Here is a 23,016-nt window from a genome sequence, read left to right as displayed (position 1 = left end):
TTAATGCTGAATAGGCATAATGAGGCATGTCCGACCCCCACTTCCTATCATGGCCTGAACCAGTCTTTCAGGTTAAATTTTAAAGTGCCATGGCCTAGGAGGAAGTCCATTCAGATGGTTGGGGGGGACTTATATTTTTATTTTTGGTTTACATCCCCTAAATCATCTCTCACAAGTTCAAATTTCCACAGATTCCTAGAGGAGAGGCACAATGCCACCAGTCTCTTTGCTAAAGCATACCAACAGTGACCTTTACTCTAGTTCCCAATAAGTTTTTCATCTGCATCTGAGACCACCTCAATCTGGACTTCGTTCTTTGTCCATATCACTATCAGCATTTTGGTCACAACCATTCAACAAGTCTCTAGAAAGTTTCAAACTTTCTCACATCTTCCTGTCTTCTTCTGAGATCTCCAAACTGTTCCAACCTCTGCCCATTATCCAGTTCCAAAGTCATTGCCAAATTTTCAGGTATCTTTATAGCAATGCCCCACTGCTAGGTACCAATTTTCTATATTAGTCCATGTTTGCATTGCTTTAAAGAAGCACCTAAGACTGAGTAATGTATAAAGAAAACAGTTTTAATTGACTCACAATTCTGCAGACTGTACAGGAAGCATGGCTGGAGATTCCTCAGGAAACTTATAATCATGGTGGAAGATGAAGGGGAAGCAGGTTCATTTTACATTGCTGGAGAAGGTGGAAGAGAGAGCAAAGGGGGAGGTGCTTTTAAACTTTTAAACAACCAGCTCTCATGAGAACTCACTCACTATCATGATAACAGCAAGGGGGAAGTTTGCCGCCGTGATCCAATCACCTTTCACCAGGCTCCTCCTCCAACACTGGGGATTACAATTTGACATGAGATTTGGGTACAGACACAAATCCAAACCATATCAGAAGCTGAATCCTTTTTGTTCTGCAAACCACTGCTTTTCAAAATTTGAAATGTACATGGATCACCTGGAGATCTTGGTAAGCTGCAGATTCCCAAGTCAGTAGGTTTGAGGTGGGAACAGAGAGTCTGCATTTCTGTCAAGCATCACAAGTGATGTAGTGGCTGCGGGAGGCTGGGCTGCACTTTGAATAGCAAGAACACAGAATTCTGCTTGGGTAGATAAAAGTCCTCTGCTTAAAGAGGATGACCAAGAGAAAAGATGGAGGTATTACATTCAAGCCAAGATAGCTAAGCCTCGCTACCAGGTGAAATCAGCAAACATGTGGCAATCCTGGTGGTATGGGTTGCATTGCATCTCTCAAAAAGATATGTTTATGTCTGTCTTCATCTGTTTATATTGCTATAACAAAATGCATGAGACTGGATAGTTTATAAGCAGCATACATTTATTGCTCACAGTTACAGAAGCTGGGAAGTCTAAGATCAAGGCACTGGCAGATTCCCTGCCTGGTGACTTTGAATGGCAAGGTCAAGATGCTTCCAAGGTGAACGCTGCTTCCTCCAGAGGGAAAAAGTGCTGCATCCTCACATAGCAGGAGGGACAGAAGGGCAAAAGAAAAAAAAAAAAAAGAAAAAAAAAAAAGGTCAAGCTAGTTGCCCTTTTATAAGGTCACTAATCCCACTCACAAGGGTTTTGCCCTCATGACTTAATCACCTCCCGAAGGCAGCACCTCTTAATACTATCATGTTGGGGTTTAAGTTCTAGCATGAATTTTGGGGGAGACATAAACATTCAAGTCATGGCAAAGTGCTAACCCCTGGTACCTGTGAATGTGACCTCATTTGGAAACAGAGCCTTTAGAGACATAATCAAGTTAACATGAATAAGATACTGAAGTAGGTTGGGTCCTTCAGTCAGTGTAAGTGGTGTCCTTATAAGAAGGGGAGAATATGACGCCTGTAATCCCAGCACTTTGAGAGGCCGAGCTGGGCAGATCACAAGGTCAGGAGATTGAGACCATCCTGGCTAACAGTGAAACCCCGTCTCTACTAAAAAATACAAAAAATTAGCTGGGCATTGTGGCAGGCACCTTGTAGTCCCAGCTACTCGGGAGGCTGAGGCAGGAGAATAGTGTGAACCCGGGAGGCGGAGCTTGCAGTGAGCCAAGATCACACCACTGCACTCCAGCCTGGGCGACAAAGTGAGACTCTGTCTCAAAAAAAAAAAAAAAAAAAAAAAAAAAAAAGAAGGGGAGAATAGACCGAGAGAGACCACCAGATGCTAGAGACTAGGAAGGATCCTCTCATCTAGAGCCTTCAAAGAGAACATGGCCTGCTGTCATCTTGATTTGGGACTTCTGACCTGCAGAACGGTGAAAGCCCAGATTTCTGCTGTTTTTGTTTTGTTGTTGTTGTTGTTTGTTTCTTGTTTGTTTGTTTTTGAGACGGAGTCTAGCTATGTCACCCAGGCTGGAGTGCAGTGGTGCGATCTCGGCTCACTGCAACCTCTGCCTCCTGGGCTCCAGTGATTCTCCTGCCTCAGCCTCCTGAGCAGCTGGGATTACAGGCACAGGCCACCATGCCCGGCTAATTTTTGTATTTTCAGTAGAGATGGGGTTTCACTGTGTTCGCCAGGATGGTCTTGATCTCCTGACCTCGTGATCCACTTGCCTCGGCCTCCCAAAGTGCTGGGATTACAGGCGTGAGCCACTGCTTTAAGCCACACTGTGGTGCTTTGCCATAGCAGCCTTGGGAACCGAATTCACCTGCTTTCACATGAGTGGATGAGAGGACCTGCAGCAACTCCAGGAATTCCCTCATGGGCATCAAGAAGCTGTGGTGTGGCTCTCAGAGGAAAAGTGCCTAGAGTGGAGTGGGAAGACACTAACAGGACAATAACCTGTGACACAAAGTGTCTACCTATTTGGAAGAATATGCAAGAATGCACTTACGTAATATTAGATGGTAACTTATAGGACACCCACATGAAAAATATCTATTTACATTAGGTTTTAGCAGGATTATTAAAAGAGGCTTAGTGAGTGGTTGGAAAGTAGGATAAAGATCTATGAGTCTCTTCTTTGGCTGCACGATACACTCATCTGAGGAGGTTGTATAAAAACAGTAATGCTTGGATCCCGCCTCTCTGGTAGATCTACATTTAATTCGTCTGAGATGCGGCCCCAGCACCCACGGTTGAAAACATTCTTCGGGTAATTCTAATGTCCAGCCAGGGTTGAGAATCACTGTTATAGGTCCAAACCTTCAAAGACAGTCAGCTTAGGAAATGTGGTCCAAGAATATTCCTCAATTATTTTACTTAGTGCCCAATCTAAACAGCACTGTGCAGGCTACAGCTGGGAATGCAGCAGTTTAGATAACCAGCTGCTGCCTATTGTGAAAAGTTCCTTCCAGTAGGGACCCAGTACTACAAATGCAGAACTTGCCACACTTAGCCCTGATCGCGATGCTTGTTCACATGGGTGCTGCCCCACCCCATTGGTTTGCCTTCTCTCAAGGATCACAGACCTGCACTACCAGTTGTTCAATGTCTGAAAATAGTTGTTTTATGTATTTTGTCCCATTTTCCAGTTGTTTACAGTGGGTGGGCATATTAGTTTTCTAGGGCTGCTATAATAAAGTACCACAAACTGGTTGGCAACAGAAATTTATTCTCTCCCAGTTATAAAAGCTTGACATCCAAACTCAAGGTGTGAGAAATGTTGGCTCCTTCTGGGGGACTCTGAAGCAGAGAATCTGTTCCAAGCCTCTCTCCTGGGTTCCAGTGGTTGCCAGAGATCCTTGACATCCCCTGGTTTGCAGCTATGTAACACCAATCTCTGCGTCGGTCATCACATGGCCATCTTCTCTCTGTGTCTGTCTCTTGTGTCTCTTTTCCTCTTCTTATAAGGACACTAGTCATGCTGAATTAATGACCCGCCCTCCTCCAGCATGACCTCATCTTAACTTGACTAATTACCTCTGCAACAACCATATTTCCAAATATAATCACATTCTGAGGTTCCGGGAAAGACATGTATTTTTGGGTGATGCTATTCAACCAAGCACAATGGGTCAGTGTGGTTCTGTTACTCAAAAATACTGCAAAATAGAATTTCTTGCTTGATTTCTGAAATCCCCAGAAGGACTGGTTTTTATTTATGTTTGTGCTTTCCACAGTGCTCTGCACTAGAGGAACTCACATTTTGAAATGATTTAGAGTCACATACTAAAAAAAATAGCCAACTGCTCTGTAATTGCATATTTCAGAGCCAACCAAGCCCTGCTGAGTCAGAGCCTCTGAGGAGGCAGACCAGGAACCTGCACTTTCCATGGGTTCCCTATATGGTTCTGATGGAGTTGAGCCTCTTGTTACATGTGCCAGGAGGCACGGGCATGGAGTTTGATTGCATGTGCTCCACAGTAAGGGGCTGAGTTCAAATGATCATGGGCATATTAGTCAGGGTTCTCAAGAGAAACAGAACCAAGAGCATTGTGAAAGGAAACAAAAATCTTGGGACCCCCAAACTCACGATGCCAAAGGGAAAAGTTAAGCTTGGGAACTGAGTCACACAAAAAAACAGCCTTCCAGGCCGGGCGCAGTGGCTCATGCCTGTAATCCCAGCACTTTGGGAGGCCAAAGCAGGCAGATCACGAGGTCGGGAGTTTGAGACCAGTCTGGCCAAGAGACCAGCCTGGCCAATATGGTGAAACCCCATCTCTACTAAAAATACAAAAATTAGCCGGGCATGGTGGCAGGTACCTGTAATCCCAGCTACTTGGGAGGCTGAGGCAGGAGAATTGCTTGAACCTGGGAGGTGGAGGTTGCAGTGAGCTGAAGATTACGCCATTGCACTCCAGCCTGGGTGACAGAGTGAGACTTCGACTCAAAACAAAACAAAAAACAAAACAAAACAAAAAAAATGCCTTTGTTTTGTTCCTAAACAGATAGCTACAAGATAGGCCACATATTTCCCCGGGTGGCCTCCCTCACCCTGACAATGTAAACTAACAGCCTATCTTCACAGGTAGGGGACAAAGACAAGACCGGAAATTGTCTCCCCACCTTCTTCTACTCTATCTTATATAAAATGCAGATTTACAGAGTGCAAGATAAATGCGTAATTGACTGTTCCTCTTCCTCCTCCTGCTCACTTTTTCCCCTTTAAATATTGACGTCCTCAAAACCCTCTTTGGAAAAAGCAGAGGCCACAGACCTGTCTGCAGCTGTGTCTCTTCTTCCCAGGCACATCCTCAACCTTGGCAAAATAAACCTCTAAATTGATTGAGACCTGTTTCAGACACTTTTTGGTTTACAGCATGGATAGAAAGAAATTTATTGTAAAGAATTGGTGCACATGATTATGGAGGCTGGCAAGTCCAAAATCAGCCGGGTGGGCCAGCAGGCTGGAAACTAAAGGAAGAGACGACATTGCAGTTCAGGTCCGAAGGCTGACTGCTGATACAATTCCCTCTTGCTCAGGGGAGGTCAGGCTTTTTTTCTATTCAGGCCTTCAACTGACTGGATAAGGCCTGCCCACATTATGGAGGGCAAACTACTTTCAAAATCCATGGAATTTTTTTTTTTTTTTGAGGCAGGCTCTTACTCTGTCCCCTATGCAGGAGTTCACTGGTGTGATCTTAGCTCTCTGCAACTTCTGCCTCCTGGGTTCAAGAGATTCTCCTACCTCAACCTCCTGAGTAGCTTGGACTTCAGGCCAACTAGTAATTTTTGTATTTTTTGGTAGAGGCAGAGTTTCGCCATTTTGAGCAGGCTGCTCTCGAACTCCTGACCTCAAGTGATCTGCCCACCTTGGCCTCCTAAAGTGCTGGGATTACAGGCATGAGCCACCACACCTGGCCCAAAGTCCACTGATTTCAATGTCAATATCACCCGAAAGCACCCTCACAAAAACACCCAGAATAATATTTGACCATGTATCTGGGCATCATAACCCAGCCAAGGTGACACATAAAATTAGCCAGTACACAGGGTTCTCACCGAGTCCAGCACTGGGAGAGGACCGTGAGGACTAAGCTCTGATTTTTTTTTTTGCTCTTGCCCAAATTCCTATCTAAGGGGTCTGGAGAGTCATGCCCTACAAACCATCAATTCTCATGAGCTGGGTTTTATTTAACCCTATATGTTGTGACTTACTTTCCAATCTGACTCTGGCATAACATTATGTGACAAGGAAGAAAGTCATAATATTTTACCCCAAAACATGTTTCTTTGCCCTATTTTGAAATAGCCCTGCAAAGCTGTCCTATGTGGGGGAAAATTTGTATCTGTAAAGGATCTCTATTAACATAGCTAGATCTTTTTCTTCCAGGCCCTCCCAATCCTCAAGAGATTAACTAAGAGTCTAGCACCTTTTAAAGGTCTGAATAGGAAACATTTGTCATCTATTGCCTCTAAGGGCAGCCTGTATAAGACTTCAAAAGAACCTTGGTCTCCACAATCTTTTATCTTAACCTGAACATTTCTTTCTATTGACGCCAGGTCTTGAGACAAACTAAATCAATTGTCAACCAGAAAATGTTTAAATTCGCCTATAGTCTGGAGGCCCCTGCGTCTCTCCCAGCAGGTCCTTGGACCACTAGCCTAGGAATCTCTACATGAAAACACAGATCGTTTGGCCTCATCCAGGAATAAGTGAATCAGAACCCTGGGGCAGGACCCAGGCATCTATATTTTAAACAAATTCTTCAGTTCACATTTAGAAATAAGTACAAATAATAGATTTATAAGTATATTTTAAATATAAAATATACAGTATGTTTAAATATTTATTATACATATAATACTATACTTCTATATTAAAGAGAATAATTATTGATATGAAATTTAAACCTTTGTATAAATGTTGCATAATAATATGTTTATGGGTACATTAGAAATACTGCACATCAGTGTGCAAACTAGAGTCCAGTGTTCTGTTAGCTCATTGGTTTTCTTTGCATCTCTGTTCCCCTTAGTGTCTAAATCTGTACCTGATGTGGCAAAGTGAGCTTAATAAATTACATTGAGCAATGGGTCATCAAGCTAAAATTGGTAGATTATTCATTTTACCAAACATGATTGTTCTAAAGCAATATATGTGGGCCTTTCTGGGAGGAGAAGGAAGGATCACTCTAAGGGAGGCTGATTAAACAGATAGTTTCAAGCACAAGGTAGCATTTGAGTAGGGCCTTGAGAGACAAATGAGATGTCACTAGACAGAAAGGGTGGTGTGTTAATCTGTTTTATGTTACTATAACAGAATACCATAGACTGGGTAATTTACAATGAGCAGCAATTTATTAGCTGACAGTTCTGGAAGCTGGGAAGCCCAAGATCAAACTGCTAGCATCTGGCAAGGGCCTTCTTGCTCTGTCATAACACGACAGAAGGCATCACATAGAGGAAGGGCAGAAAGGGGGAGAGGGAGAGGCAGCAAGAGGGGTCAACCCCCTCCCCTCCCAGGATAACAAACCCATTCCCACAATAAGAAAAACAAAGCCTTCACGACCCAAACACTTCTTAAAGGCCCCACCTTCCAATACCATTGCAATGGAAATTAAATTTCAACCCGAGGTTTGAAGGGGCAAACATTCAAATCATGGCTGGTGGGAGTGAACTGAGGGAGAGGGAAGGACAGAAAGCAAAGGTGCATGCAGGGATTCAGGGACGGAGACCACTCAGATGATCTGGGTGACAAGGTTGGAAAGATGAGTGGCGGGTAAAAAGTGAAGAGTTTCAAATGTCAGTCTGCACTTTGCATGCAAATCCACAGTGGCTACTGGAGAGCCTGTTACTCTTCTCAGTTTAGAGTCTTAATTTTAGGTTCTAAGTACAATACAAACTGTCACAATAAGAGGGCAGATTAGAATGCATTTCGAAGCTGCCGTGGTTCCCTAGGAGCAGCACAGAGCAGGAGTCTGCCTCGGCATAGGGCCCATGGCTTGTCATGTGAGAGTCTCAGACCCTGTCCACATCTGAAAACACTCAGAACTCAAGGCTGGAGACTGTAAATCTCTCACTTAGCTGGCAGTCTTTGGTGTGATTCATTCATGCCAGATTCTCAATAAGAGTATTCCTAGGCCCCATCTTTCTGGGTGCCCAGGAACTATGTGAGTGTGAGGCTGGGACACGTCAGAATATTTCAGGCCAAGCTTCTTCATGTCCCCTGTGGTCTGCCAGGTCGGGACGCGTCTGTTATAGGTCATCACCATGGCTTGTTTATGAACTGGCCAAGCGCCTCAGTCACATGAGGGCAGGTGTGTGGGAGGGTATTCTGATTCTTTTATCTGGGAACTGGGTTTGCTCTCATTTTTTCTTTGGAAGACAAAAAAAAATAGGGAAAACGCATTTGTGTGAAGATACTCCTTGCCTTCCACATGCAGTCTTTCTCTTTGCCATAATTTCCTTTCTTAGTTTCACCTCTAGTTCCTGGGTCCAGGGGAGCAGGTGGGGACAGGGAGCCCCGTCACTACCTACACTGCAGCCTCACTGCACACTATGCACATGGACAGATCCCACCCAGTGGATCTTCTACATCTGCAGTCCAGAGTCGGCTTCCCATTGCTATCAGGCTTCCAAGTTCAATGATCTCATCTCCTAATTATTAAACAAAGCATAACAAAACAAAACAAAATGCCAGTTCCTCTAGGCCATGTTTTGCAAATCACACTCCCTGCTTTGTAGAAGTGGCTCTTATGCACTTTAGGCTGGGATAAAAGTTTGTTTTTTAAACATTCCTCATGTTGAGTTTAAGAAAAAACCTTGTCAACATCACAGCATGAAACAATTAGCAATTTAAGATAAGCAGTCAAGCTTTGTCATGAATATATGCATTGAGATGTTCGGAAGAGAATAACAATGATTTTCAAAAGATGTTTCATTACCAATATTAGCAGTTTCAATAACTGCGAATTAACTTCCCGACTTTATTTCTGAACACTTTCAGAACGATCTCATTTCGCAGAGGTGTATTATTCTCCTACTGTATGCATGGCTCTGTGCGGATTACCAAGGGAAAGGTCACTACCCCAAGGAGTGTGCAATCCAGCTGGGAGATAAGACAAGCACGCATGACATTTCAGTAACAGCTACAAACAGTAAGTGTCCGCTCTGCTGTCTGCCCAGCCAAACCACCCCCATCCTCTGGATCCAGCTGCTGCCCCACCTCCTTCCTGATGAGGTCCTCAGCCTCCCAGGCGGCCCCTTTCATCCCCCGCCCTGGCTTTCCTGGCCCACATGGCCACTTCCTCCCGCACAGCCTTCGCCTGAGACTTGATTGCCTTGTGTGTGCTACATTTGTTCCCTGGCTGGACTGCATTCTCTGGGGGAGCAAAGGTTTCCCATTTCTTTTATATTCTCTTCAACAACTAGCACCTGGAAAAGGCTCACTAAATAGTCAAATAATAAAGCCCAGGACTCAGCTCACAAGACTTATGAGCAACTATTTACACCCATGGCAGCCTAGAGAGGAGCAGGGGCAACCGGGAGAGCAGAAGGAACTTGAAGGAGTCAATGGCAATGGCTGTGGCCTTGACAAGCAGGAGGCTCTGAATGTAATGGTCAGTGGGTTAACCATCATCACACTGAGGCCAATCCTAACCAGCCCAGCGTGGATTATGAGCTAATTTCTGAACCCACAAATAAACAAAAAGCACCTCAATGACAATCACAGGTGCCCCCAGACTGTCAGTGGTGCGATGCTGGAAGAGACACAGCGAACTTTTTGAAATCTTTGTTATTCTCCTTGGACCCTTTCAATAAAGATAATTATGATAAAGCCAGAGATCCGTCATGCTTATCTTTTGTGTGTGTGTGTGTGTGTGTGTGTGTGTGTGTGTGTGTGTGCGTGTGCGTGCGCATGCGCGCGATGGAGTCTCGCTCTGTCACCCAGGCTGGAGTGCAATGGCGCAATCTCGGCTCACTGCAACCTCTGCCTCTCAGGGTCAAGCGATTCTCCTGCCTCAGCCTCCTGAGTAGCTGAGATTACAGGCGCATGCCACCATGCCTGGCTAATTTTTGCATTTGTAGTAGAGACAGGGTTTCACCATGTTAGTCAGGCTGGTCTCGAACTCCCGGCATCGTAATCTGCCCACCTCGGCCTTCCAAAGTGCTGGGATTACAGGCATGAGCCACCGCGCCTGGCCCCTCATGCTTATCTTAAATTGTTATTTGTTTTATGCTCTGATGCTAACAATGTTTTTACCTTAGCTCGACATAAATATTTTTAAAAAATCAACTTGTATCTCAATCTAAAGTGCCTAAGAGCCACGTCTACATTTATGAATCGAGATGAGTCATGGCCATGGCAGTAGCAGCCCTTTGTGTCTGCTGCAAATGAGTTTCTACTTGCTACCCAGCTTCCACATATGCAGCTGTTAAAAACCACCAACATTGGAGTCAGGTTTCAGTTAGCTGTAGTTTTAGGTTCTGATCATCAGTGGCTTTACCGAGATGTTTGTATTGGAACAAAAATTGTAGTTCATTGAAATGAATAAACCATGCAACTTTTAAGCTGCAGAATCTTGCCAATGTGATCAGAAGAATTTGTTGTTGTTGTTTTTTGAGACAGGGTCTTGCTCTGTTGCCTAGGCTGGAGTGTAGTGGTGTGATCACGGCTCACTGCAGCCTCGATCTCCCATGCTTAAGAGATCCTCTCACTTCAGCCTCTCGAGTAGCTGGGACTATAGGCACGCACCACCATTCCTGGCTAATGTTTATTTTTTGTAGAGAGGAGGTACCACTACGTTGCCCAGGCTGGTCTTGAACTCCTGGACTCAAGCAATCCTCCTGCCTTAGCCTTCCAAAGTGCTGGGATTCCAGGCATGAGCCATGCCCAGCTGATCAGACAAATTTGTATTCTGATTTGTGGCAAGGTGTGGAGGGCTCTGTGGGCTCCACAGATCTAATGATCCAACATAGTGCATTTTTGTGCCTTCATCAACTGCTGAAGAATGACCCTGTGGAAATGTGAAACATTGCCCCAGTCATGGGTATTTTATACTGGTCAAGTGCAAGGAGTTTTGAATTAAAATGTATTTGCTGCAATTCAGAAAGCGTAACATTCAAAAGTTTTTCCTACAAATTGTCTCACAGCCTTAAGGAACAGCTTTATATTTTACAGAAAGCATTTTCTTTGTGACCCTGGATCCACTTATGCAAATGAGGGCCAATTCCTGAAGCTCTATATTTCATTTTCTCAAACTCAGTCCTGTAAAAGAATGAGTAACTGCATCCCTCCTACCTCCCTGTGTGTTTTGAGAACTAATAAGACATGGATGAAGCATCCTAAATTTAGGACAGCTGTTGTCAAAATGGTTTGTGCAGGTCAAGGTCACTGTTTTTAGAGAGGACCGCTATGTGTAGTGTGCTGCTTTCCAATGAGCATGGCCAAGGACTCAGTTTCATCTAATGGAACACCTTCAAACTGTCACAGGTAGCTAAGAGCTTAGTGGATGGAATGACTTCCAGGAAGAAAGATATTCACCTTCCACTGCTAGCCCAGACCAATGGTTTACAATTCAGACTTGAAATTCTTTTAGCTTTAAACTTAAATCCACATTTAAGATCAATTAAGACCATTCATTCTGTCCAGCATTAGTACAGATGGAATCCTGCTGTACACTAGTACAATAATGTCCATGTATTTTAAATCACGACTAACTTCCTCACTTTTCCTCAGAAAAATAACATAAACTACCATATTCTTTGCTCATTAGACCTATTTTCCAAAGCCACACCCACCTCTGCAACTCTCTTTTGAATGGCGATATGGTTTGGCTGTGTCACCACCCAAATCTCACCTGGAATTGTAATAATCCCCATGTGTTAAGGGCAGAGCCAGGTGGAGATAATTGAATCATGGGGGCACTTTCCCCCATGTTGTCCTTGTGGTAACGAATAAGTCTCACGAGAGCTGATGGTTTTATAAATGAGAGTTCCCCTGCACAAGCTCTCTTGCCTGCTGCCATTTAATATGTGCCTTTGCTTTTCCTTTGCCTTCTGCCATGATTGTGAAGCTTCCCCAGTCATATGGAACTGTGAGTCTATTAAACCTCTTTCCTTTATAAATTACCCAGTCTTGGGTATGTCTTTACTAGCAGTGTGAGAACAGGCTAATACAAGTGACTTCTAAGCTTTCCCCATCTCCAGAGGTCTTGACTTCTAAACTAGATACAGGTTTTCTTGGCTCTTCTTGCAATTCACAATTAGAGCAGGACTCATTTTTTATATTTTTGGCTTGCAGTTAAACTTTAAAATGTATCTTCCTAAATTGCATGGTTTCTTTCTGCTGGTCTCAGTTGAGTGTATAGGGCTGGGGACAAGCAGACCAGATTCATTTGCTGTCTTTTACACCTTTAACTCTTAGGAAAACTATTCTTTGAGACTTTTCTTTTCTTTTTTTTTTTTTTTTTTTTTTTGAGACAGAGTCTGGCTCTGTCGCCCAGGCTGGAATGCAGTGGCACGATCTTGGCTCACTGCAAGCTCCACCTCCCGGGTTCACACCATTCTCCTGCCTCAGCCTCCCAACTAGCTGGGACTACAGGCGACCGCCACCACACCCGGCTAATTTTTTGTATTTTTAGTAGAGATGGGGTTTCACCACATTAGCCAGGACGGTCTCGATCTCCTGACCTCGTGATCCACCCGCCTCGGCCTCCCAAAGTTCTGGGATTACAGGCGTGAGCCACCACGCCCAGCCTCTTTGAGACTTTTTTATGGACTCCTTCAAAACAAGCTGTAACATATTTCTTCACAGTACTTGAGCTTTAAAAAAAAACTGGAGATGCTTTTTGCCCACATGGTTTTCTGACTCAGTTTACCTTGACACGGTGAAGCTCAGGCAAAAGCACAGGTGAGCCCCAGGGAGGCCCTCCGCAGACTCTTCCACTCTCACTTGATATTTCTCACACAATGTTCTTCTTGCAGACTGCAAATCACAACAAATTTCCAGGTGACAATGTATTCCCTAATTTCATAGATCTTTAAATATCTTGCTATTACTGAGCTGAGGGACATAGGGAAAGAGGAGGTATTCTACCGACCAACACCCACTTATTGAGCAGTAGATGGAACACCCACTTACTGCATCTTTGTCAATGCTGTGAATGATACCAAAGAGGTAGAAGAAGATATTTTTATATCTTATGCCAGTTATGAAGGGTTTCGGTTTAATGTAAGAATAATCATACCACTTGTCTTAGTCTGTTTAGGCTGCTGTCACAAAATACCATAAATTGGTGGCTTATAAACAACAGAAATGTCATTCTCACAGTTCTGGAGGCTGGGAAGTTCAAGACCAAGGCACTGGCATATTTGGTTTCTGGTGTGGGCTGCTTCCCAGTTCATAAGCAGTGCCTTCTTGCTGTGTCCTCACCTGGTAGAAGGGGTAAGGCAACTCCCCGAGCCTGTTTTTTTTTTGAGATAGAGTCTTGCTGTGTCACCCAGGCAGAAGTTCAGTGGCATGATCTCAGCTCACTGCAACCTCCACTTCCTGGGTTCAAGTGAGTCTCCTGCCTCAGCCTCCCAAGTAGCTAGGACTACAGGCATGTGCCACCATGCCCAGCTAATTTTTTTGTATTTTTAGTAGAGACAGGGTATCATCATTTTGGCCAGGCTGGTCTCGAACTCCTGACCTCAGGTGATCCACTCACCTCGGCCTCCCAAAGTTCTGGGATTACAGGTGTGAGCCACCGCGCCCAGTCTGGGCCTCTATTATAAGGGCACCAATGCCATTCAGCCAATCACCTTCCAAAAGTTCCACCTCCTCATACCATCACCTAGTGATAGTGATAAGGTTTTAACATATGAATTTGGGGGAAAACATAAACATTCAGCTCATTGCACCACTTATGAGTTTTTAAATGACTGGTATATGTAAAGAAACTAGGACTGTGTCTGGCACATATGGAAGCATTCAATAAATGGTAGCTATTGTGATTATTAGTATTAATACTTCTCTCCCTGCCAAGATAGTTATCAAATTTTCTTTAAAATTGTAGGTGAAGATATTACCCATTTGAACATCCAAAGCCTTTTATAAATAATAGAAAGTATATAATAATAAACTAACATATAACATTCTATTTTATAAATATATTTTAAATATATTATGTAAATATATTATAAATATATTTATAAATATATTTTATTAATCATATTATAGATATTTGTTATATATTAATATATTTCTACCATGCATTTTACATTTTATTATATATTTATAATGTTTATAATATGTAATTATATAATGATTTTATAATTATGATATTTTAGATTAATATAAAAATATAAATAATATAAATTCTACTTAGAATACTGAGATTAAAAAAAGTTTAATGTTGATTAACTGAGATATAATGTGAGCCACAAATGTAAGCCACACATGAAGTTTTTTATTTTCTATAGCCATACTAAAAGTCAGAAGAAATAAGTGAAAGTAATTTTAATAATACATTTTATTTAATCCAAATAACCAAGATACCACAATTTCCATGTGCAACCAATATAAAAGTTTATTAATGAGATATTTTATTGTTTCATAGTAGATCTTCAAGATTCAGGGTATTTTACTTTTACAGCACGTCATCATTCCTATGAGCCACGTTTCAAATGCTCAACAGCCAACAGTGGCCACCAGTTCCTGTACTGGGAGGTACAGCTCTAGTGAACTAATTATAACTGATAATCATGATGTAACCTGTTGTGTTTCTTTCTATTGCCATGGTTGCCCAGAAACCCAAAGCTAAATTTGGTGCTGTGTTACAGAATTTTCTCATCCCGAGTTCTCCTAAAATTTTATTTCTCTTCCTTCTAAATGGATTTGAATGTTGTTATATGTTGTTTTAGAGAAGTAACTTAATAATATCCATAATGATAATTGACTTTTGTTAATAATAATGGTACTAATTTACCCATCATTCACTATGTGCCAGGCTCAGTGCCATGTGATTTACATGTATCACACAGCAAGACAATGGCAGACTAGGGCCATGGCCTGATTCTAAAGTCCTCGTTCTCAACCACTTAACTCTTAGAAGACTTACAGCCATGATCATGAACACCACTCTGTGCCAGGAGCATCACATACACTCCATCGTTTAGTCCTTGTTGGAAACCTGTGAGGCAGTTAGATATTATCCCCATTTTATAGGATGGGATCGAGGCCAAGAGGTTAGCTTCCTTAGTTAAGATACGGCTAATAAATATCAGAGCCAACATGTAAAGTCCAATACCTTCTCTATCCTCTCTGCTTCATTTATGTAGAATCAACCTCAAAGGACTGAGTTCCTTTTGGAGGTCAAAACACTGCAAAGTTATTCATTTAATAAGTACAGATTTTGAGTTCCTCTTATGAGCCAGCCACTGCCCCCAGTGCTGGGGATACACAGATGGAAAAGATGGAAAAAGATTCAGGAGCTCAAATGAAAGAGAAGAAAAAATGCCACAGATATTAATTGCGAATTCTTTACTGGATTTTGCATAGCAGGTGCTAAGCATATAATCACAAATAAACATATCTAGGTAAGACTAAATGAGTAAAATAAATCAGAAAAAAAACAGTTTAAAGCACTTAGAACTCTGAGTGCACCTATGGGAAATGTCAACATACCCTGATTTCAGCCCTGCTCAGCCTAAGATTCCTGTATGCCCTCTCTAGTGTCTATGTGTGTTCCCAAGAGCTGTACAAAAGGCACAGTGCCGTGAGAGGAGACAGTGCCACGATGTCTGTCTCAGCACAAACTGAGACTCATTGCCATCAGTTAAAGTATTCTGGTGGCTTACAGAGTTCCTGGGATAAGAATATATAGGTGCTTCTTTTAACATCGTGCAGGACCTTATAGATGCATTTCCTCAAGTTTGACACATTCGTGCTGTTAGCAAACACACAAGCAAAAGATACTCTTATTTGGTGCTGTCATTTTAGCTTCCTCTCAAACATCTGGACTTGACACAGACTTTTTGACAGCAACATATTAGAAGCATTGCCATGTAAAATCATGCTTCCGCTGATACAGCATCTTTTAGCTCAGAATCTGAATGTGGTCGTAGGAAGAGAGCTTCCTATGATCACAAGGAGAAACAGGAAGGAAAGTACAGAAATTTTTAGATTCACTAAAAATCATTGAACAGGAATCAGTGGGGTGTTTTTGGCATGCCAACTCCTTATTTTCCATTTCAAGATCAGATCTAATCCTATAATAGTTTTAAGCCTAACCTTTAAATGACAGCTCGGCTGGTCACGGTGGCTCATGACTGTAATCCTAACATTTGGGATGCTGAGGCAGGAGGATTGCTTGAGCCCAAGAGTTCAAGACCAGCCTGGGCAACATAGCAAGCTCTTGTCCCTAAAAATTATTAAAAAAAAATAATAAGAAAAAGAAAGCTGGGCATGGTGGTCTGAAAATAACTAAAAAAAAAAAAAAAAAACTGGGCATGGTGGTCTGCACCTGTAGTCTCAGCTACTGGGGAGGCCAAAACGAGAGAATCACTTGAGCCCAGCAGGTCGAGGCTGCAGTGAATCATGATCATGCCACTGCACTTCAGCCTGAGCCACAGAGCAAGATCCTGTCTCAATCAATCAATCAACCAGTCAACGACATCTCATTTTTCATGCTGTAGCGTCCTTAATTATCCTTCCAAAACTAATAGTTTTGAAGGTGTTCCTTCCCATGAAACTTTGATGTGAGTGAATCACAGTTTTCCTGGAGGATTCTGTGATTCTAGTATGTGTATTTAAGGCAGTTTTCTGTCCCGACTATTTTGGCTTTGAGGAACAGAAGCATCCTCGAACCAACTCAGGAAAAACAGGGCTTTTCATAAGGACACAAGAGGAATGGAAGTGGAACCTGACAGAAGGCAGGTCAGGGGCTGATGCTCGGCCTCATGAAGGCTCGGCCCCTCCTTGCCATCCCTGCCTTCCCTTGTCTCTCCTGGTGAGCTTCCTCCACCTCATCACAGCCTTATGGTCTCACAGTGCATGGCCCAAACTCTCATTCCCGACAGACATCCTTTCAGCTGCTGCCCAGCATTTGCCAGCGCACTCTCCTAACAGAGGTTACGGTTTTGGCCCAGCTCGACTTCCAACACGGTATATCCCTGGCCAGCCTATAGATTTGTTTATCTCAGGCCAGATGCCTGTCCAGCTGGTTATGGCTTGGGGGGTTGAGGGAAGATGGAGATGATGGAGCACCACACCTGTCTGCCCAGCCAGTAGGGATCCTGAGTGGGTAGTTCCCTTAGAAGTGTTGTGTGGATGATGTTCAAAGGCTTGCTTTGCCCAGTGCAGAAAGAAGTGAAATCACATGGTATGCTAATCGACTAAGAAACATCTAGGAATTAGGCATCATGTCTAAAGTAGAGAAGAATTTTTAAAAATGAAATGCAGATGGAAGGAAATTTACAGGTAGGTACTCGATAGTAAGTATGGTGTAGGCATTTTACATGCATTATTTCACCTAAGCTTCCCAAATATGCTGCAAAATAAGTGCCATGACCCCATTTTGATTTATAGAATGGAGGCTTGGGGACATTACCTATGTCACCATGTGACTCAAAGTCACAGACCCAATAAATGGTGGAGCCAATATTTGAACCCATGCATACTTAACCCCAAAGTTATTTCCACTATAAAACATACAAGATAGAGGGCTATTAATAGCATTCGAATCTACCTGCTAAAAATTTTAAACTAGGAGTATTCCCCTATTCCCTTGCAGAACCCTGGTTATGAATGGGCCTTGCCCATAGTAACATGAAGGAGAAATAACTCAGAGGTGACTTGAAAGCACTATAAAATCATTAATAATAAATCACTGGACTATAACAATGTGAATACTTATTACTTGGAAAAGGACTAAGCCCTTAAAATAATTCATTTTAATCTACCACGAGAAGGATTCAGTACAAACAACAGTCAATCTAATAAGTGACTGAACCAGTCTGCTATTGTAACTCCTCTTTAAATGTCTTTCAAGCTGAGCCTAAGAAAATAATAGTATTGACTTAATTGCACTTTGATTCAAAAGTGCTCTCACAAGCTTACATCATTATAATGCAAATATCAGTTTAATTAACCATATTAATAAGACGCTGTGTTAAGCACTGCAAGAAATAAAATATTTTAAAAACTCAGACCTACTAATCCTTAAAGATCTCTGAACAAAATGAATCTAAAATGTAGCAAAATGCCCAGTGTTGATCTTCTTATGCACACTATAACAAGAACGTATACTGTTTCTTGGGTAGAGATGGATGAAGAAATACTGCCATTCATCTCTTTTTTTATCCCATTAAAAACTGGCATTGTCAGATTGAACATTGTTTTTGGCTAAATAGCTTTGCAAGATTAAAAAAGCAAAAGCAGATACAAAATGATCTTTAAAATAAATATCAAAGCTTAAGCATAAGAATATATAACACTTCAGAACTGGCATCATGCCATGAATCATCACATATAGCTATCATCGTGTAATTCTACGTTTGCTGTTCCAAAAGTCTTTGGCTTTCAGCTTTGAAATGACCAGAGCCTCTGGAGATTTTACAGCTATAGCAACTTCAAGCATAAGAGTTCTTAGTTAAAAGCAACAAAAGCGAATTCTGGCATGTTTAAGTAAAAAGGGAATTTATCTTTTAAAATACTGGCACCAAAAGACACATGCAAGAATGTTCACAGCGGCACTGTTCATAGGAGTCACACCTGGACCCGAGCCAAACATTTATCAATGGTAGAATGGATAAATGAATTGCGGTATGTATATTCCTCTAATGGAAAACAGCACCTCAATCAGAATGAACCAGCTACAATAACGCGAACCAGAAGGAAACTTCTCACCACAAAATACTGAGTCAAAAAAGCCCAACACTGGAGAGTACATACTGTACTATTCCATCTCAAAACACGCAAAACTAGATTATGAGACAGCCATCTTCTGAGAAGTCACAAGAGTGATTACCTTTTGGGATCAGTGTGCACTGACACGGGGTGTGAAGGGGGTTTCTAGGGTCTTGTTTCTCGCTATGAGTCCTAATAAGGATCTGTTTGCTTGGTGAAAATTAGGCTATGTTTGTACAATTCGTGCAGCCTTTCATATGCATATAAAAATAAACAATTTGATATAAAGAATACTGCATGGCTTCAGCCTGGCCAGGAGGTCCAGAAAACCAGGTTCGGAGCTTCATGGATAGGAACAAATGCCCACAGGCTGCTGCAGAATTGGTCCAGGGAGGACGCTGGTGCCCCGTTACAGGCCCATCCTGCTAGCCCACACTGCCACTAGCCACATCGCAGCGCTGCCGCTGGGCAGGTGCCTCCCTCCTGTCTCCTTATTCTACACTTGGCACAGGTATATCTGACAGTGGAGCAGAGGACACAGCCCTGGGCTGGGGGCTGGGATTTTCAACTTCTGTAGCAGGAAACCACAGTGAGACTCAGACGGTAGGAAGGAATGTCTAGGCAGGCAATGGATGGCAAATATGTCCTAACACATCCGCATGGGACTCTGTTCTAGGGTAGATGCACATTCAGATGACTCCTGGAAATTTCTAACCTGGCTTCAGATATGTGGAACAATTCGAAAGGTGTTGTGGGGAACGTTTTGTCCCACATTAGGTCTAGAGACAGGTGGCTGGGTGTGAGTCAGAGGCAGCAGCTGTGGTGGTCTGGAAGCCAGTTGTTAAAAGGCACACTTGGTTGTAGAGAAAGTCATATTTGGCCCATTTGGATGGTTTGTTAGGACTATTTATTAATAGTTCTAGATTTCTAGAACCACTGTGAACTCACAGCGCAGAGAGTTCCTGTAACCTCCACACACAGTTTACCCGGTTAATAACATCTCGATTATGTGGTACATCTGTCACAATTAATGAGCCAACACTGGTACATTATTATTAACTAAAGTGCACAGAGGTCCTCTCACAGACACCATATTATGTTTCATTATCACATAGGCTTAGGTACCTCTTGACTCTAACAGTTTGTCAGGGTTTCCTTGTTTTTTGATGACAGTTTTAAGGAGTAGTGGTCAAGCGTTTTGTAGAAAGGACATCAACTGGGGTTTTTCTGATGTTTTTCTCATAGTTAGACTAAGGTTATGGGTTTTTGGAAGCAAGACCACAGAGGTGAAGTGCCCTTCTCATCACATCCTACCAAGGGCACGTATCACTTTTGGCATTCACCTTGACCACCTGCCTGACAGTGTTTGTAGGTTTCTCACTGTAAAGTTACTCTGTTCTCTCTTTAGTACACTTTGGAAGGAAATTACTATACAATGAGCAGCCTGCATTTGAAGAGTGGAGGGTTATGCCTCACTTCCTTGAGGCAGGGAGTATCTACCTAAATTATTTGGAATTCGTGAGCAGGTGAGCTTTAGGACAATTTTTTATTATCGTCTACCATGTGGAGAGTATTGTATACCAAATAACCAGTCAATCTGATACAATTTCTTTTTTTTTAATAAATGCAGTTTTTTAAAAAGCATTCCAGTTATGTAGTTGATAGTTATTTTTAAAATAATTGGTGAATTTAGAACAGACCAGAGTAGGCTGTTTTTCTGTGGTATTTTGAATCTACCAGGCCTTGTAATCCTAAACTCCAAACACAGCTATACAATGGTGTATTTGATGTTAAGGGAGGGGAAACATGTATTTAGCAACTACTGAAGAGGGGTTTCAATTATATCAACATTTTACACGTTTCAGACATGTTGATAGTTGGCTTTTATGAAAGTTTCTCAATTTGTAGAGTTTTAATTATGGCAACATGAACACAATCTTTACCAGAATGAACACTACTAGAGAGAAATGAATGTACATGACTATGTTTTTTGATGGGGAAGGGGGAATAGGTTACTTTTTAAAGACTGATAAGTTTATAGTCTGTGTATCATCCCAGCTTCTTCTATTTGAAATCTGGGCTTATTGCTGTGCTACAAAAAAGTTTCTGTGCAGGGGTCACTGTCCATACAAAATACTTCACCATTTTTATATATTTTGAATTTATATGTAAAAGTTTACTAACATCTGTTTCTGAACAAATTTCAGTTTTTGCAGTTTCAACTGTTCATGTTCCTCTTCTTGAAGTATATGCAAATTGAGACACATCATACCATAAACATAGGGTATCTGGATTTTCTCTGCGATGTTCCTGAGTGATGAGAGCAGGCATTTTTAAATCTGGGGAGTGCAGCTCTGCAGACCCCATCCTCAGAGCTGGGGCAGACCAAGGGAGAGAGTCTGAGGGCCTGAGGATAGAAAGGGTCAGAGGTGAGGACTGGAGAAGCAAAAGTACAGTTGAGAGAGCAATAAAGATTCCAACCTCTGAGTCAAGAGTAATAGGAACTAAAAGGACGGTCAGGATAGTCAACAGAGCCAGGCTATAGTAAGCATCAAGCCACCAGCCAAGCCTCAAAGAATGAACGTGTGTTGGAACGTCCTTCCTCTTCTTTGGGGCATCCTACGAGCCCCCAACTTGATTGAGATGCCAGGGGAAACAGATGCCCTATCCTTGAGTTAAAATGGATTCTTTCAGTCCCAAACCTCTACCCACTGCAGTTAACTCTACTGATAACAGCAGGCAGGCACCCCCAGGGCACCACAAAATAAGCGTGACTTTGTGGAGAGTAATTGGCATCCTAGATGTGAGAGAATTCTTAGGAAAGATTGAAAAGAAGGTTAATAAAGTCTTTTGGCTGTTTTCCAGTCCTGACTTGTAAAATCAACACAGCTGAATTTTCAAACAAGAGCTCCCATTCTTTCACACACTACCATCTCTGAGGACTAACCTTTGATATTTCAGGCTTGGCTGGAAATTAGTTAATTGCTAGGCCTACTCACATTACTTGGAACAAAAAAGTGTTTTGGAAATAATGTTAGAAAATACCTTTAGGGTAGTGCATAGAACTACCGGGTTTTAAAGATGCATTTAGTGTGCGTTTAATGAATGGCAGTTTGACATGAGCTGAACTTCACTGGTTTCAAGGGAGGCATAATGATAGTCTCACTCTTTTGAAAAATAGACTCCTAGCATTCAGTCATGATAATGAAGGAAGTTAGAAGATAATGAGTAGATGAATGTGTATTTGGAAACTATTAGGTTGGTTAAAGGGGAAATTTAAGCTTAAGCTTCAGTATACTTAGGTGTCCTAATAAAAGCTTGAATCTAGGCTAACTCTTAGAACAAACAGTGTCTCTGGGTCCCAACAAGGATTTAATATACATGTAATGACCAGCTGTCACACAGATTTTTAGCACTGCATTTATCATGGGTTTAAGATGCAAGTATTTCTGCTTAGCATTTTAAATAGGTTTGGAACATACATAAGGCACAGATAATTGGGTAATACAGAAGCCAACTTTATGCTGCCCTGTAAACACTCTCAAATGTCACCAGGGCAAATTTTCCTGGCAGAAACATCTGCGAAAAAGTCTGGCCCTTACAGACTCCTCTGGCCCCACCGTCACCATCTGCCTCTGTGGGAACAATGAAGCTCCCTGCTGGGGAGGGTGGCAAAGAAGGAAGGCCTTTTGTTCAAGGAATACAAGACTGATCAAGGCAAATTTTCCTATCTAAAAATAGTACAAGGAGTTGGAGAAGAGGTCTTAAAATGTCCCTTCTTCTTCCTCATTCTAAATCAGCAGAGACTTCAAGATTTTCACAATCACAGTCAGTTTGGCGACATTGTTTTTCTAGGTTGTCTACTTTTTCACACTCCAGTGATTCATCAATACCCAATGGGAAAACATGTAGCAGCAGTGAGCACTGAGAAGCTGAAGCACAGAAATGGTGTGTAATGGTATGACTTGAGCAGATTATAACAGAAAGCAGTTAGAGTAGCTGAATGAATTGCTTTTTGGTAATGGCTCTAGGATACGGGTTCTCGTGTCAGTTAGAATCACAGTCTCGGTCAATGGAAACTACTGGTGTACAATTCATTTGGCAAACTGAGAAGCCACTAGTCAGGCCTTGTGCTAACTGGATAGGAAGGTGTAGTGGAAGGGGCTATCAAGGAGAAGAAGATAAAGGCTCTGCCTTCAAGAACATAAGACCAAAAGCTAATGAAATGGAAAAATAAGTAGAATACACATCTCTGTTTTAATCACAAGACATTTTGGGTATTAA

The sequence above is a fragment of the Pan troglodytes genome, chromosome 5 (genome assembly GCF_028858775.2).
Source record: "Pan troglodytes isolate AG18354 chromosome 5, NHGRI_mPanTro3-v2.0_pri, whole genome shotgun sequence".
Lineage (NCBI taxonomy): Eukaryota > Metazoa > Chordata > Mammalia > Primates > Hominidae > Pan > Pan troglodytes.
The sequence above is the reverse complement of the archived record's forward strand: the minus strand, read 5'-3'. Positions refer to the sequence as shown.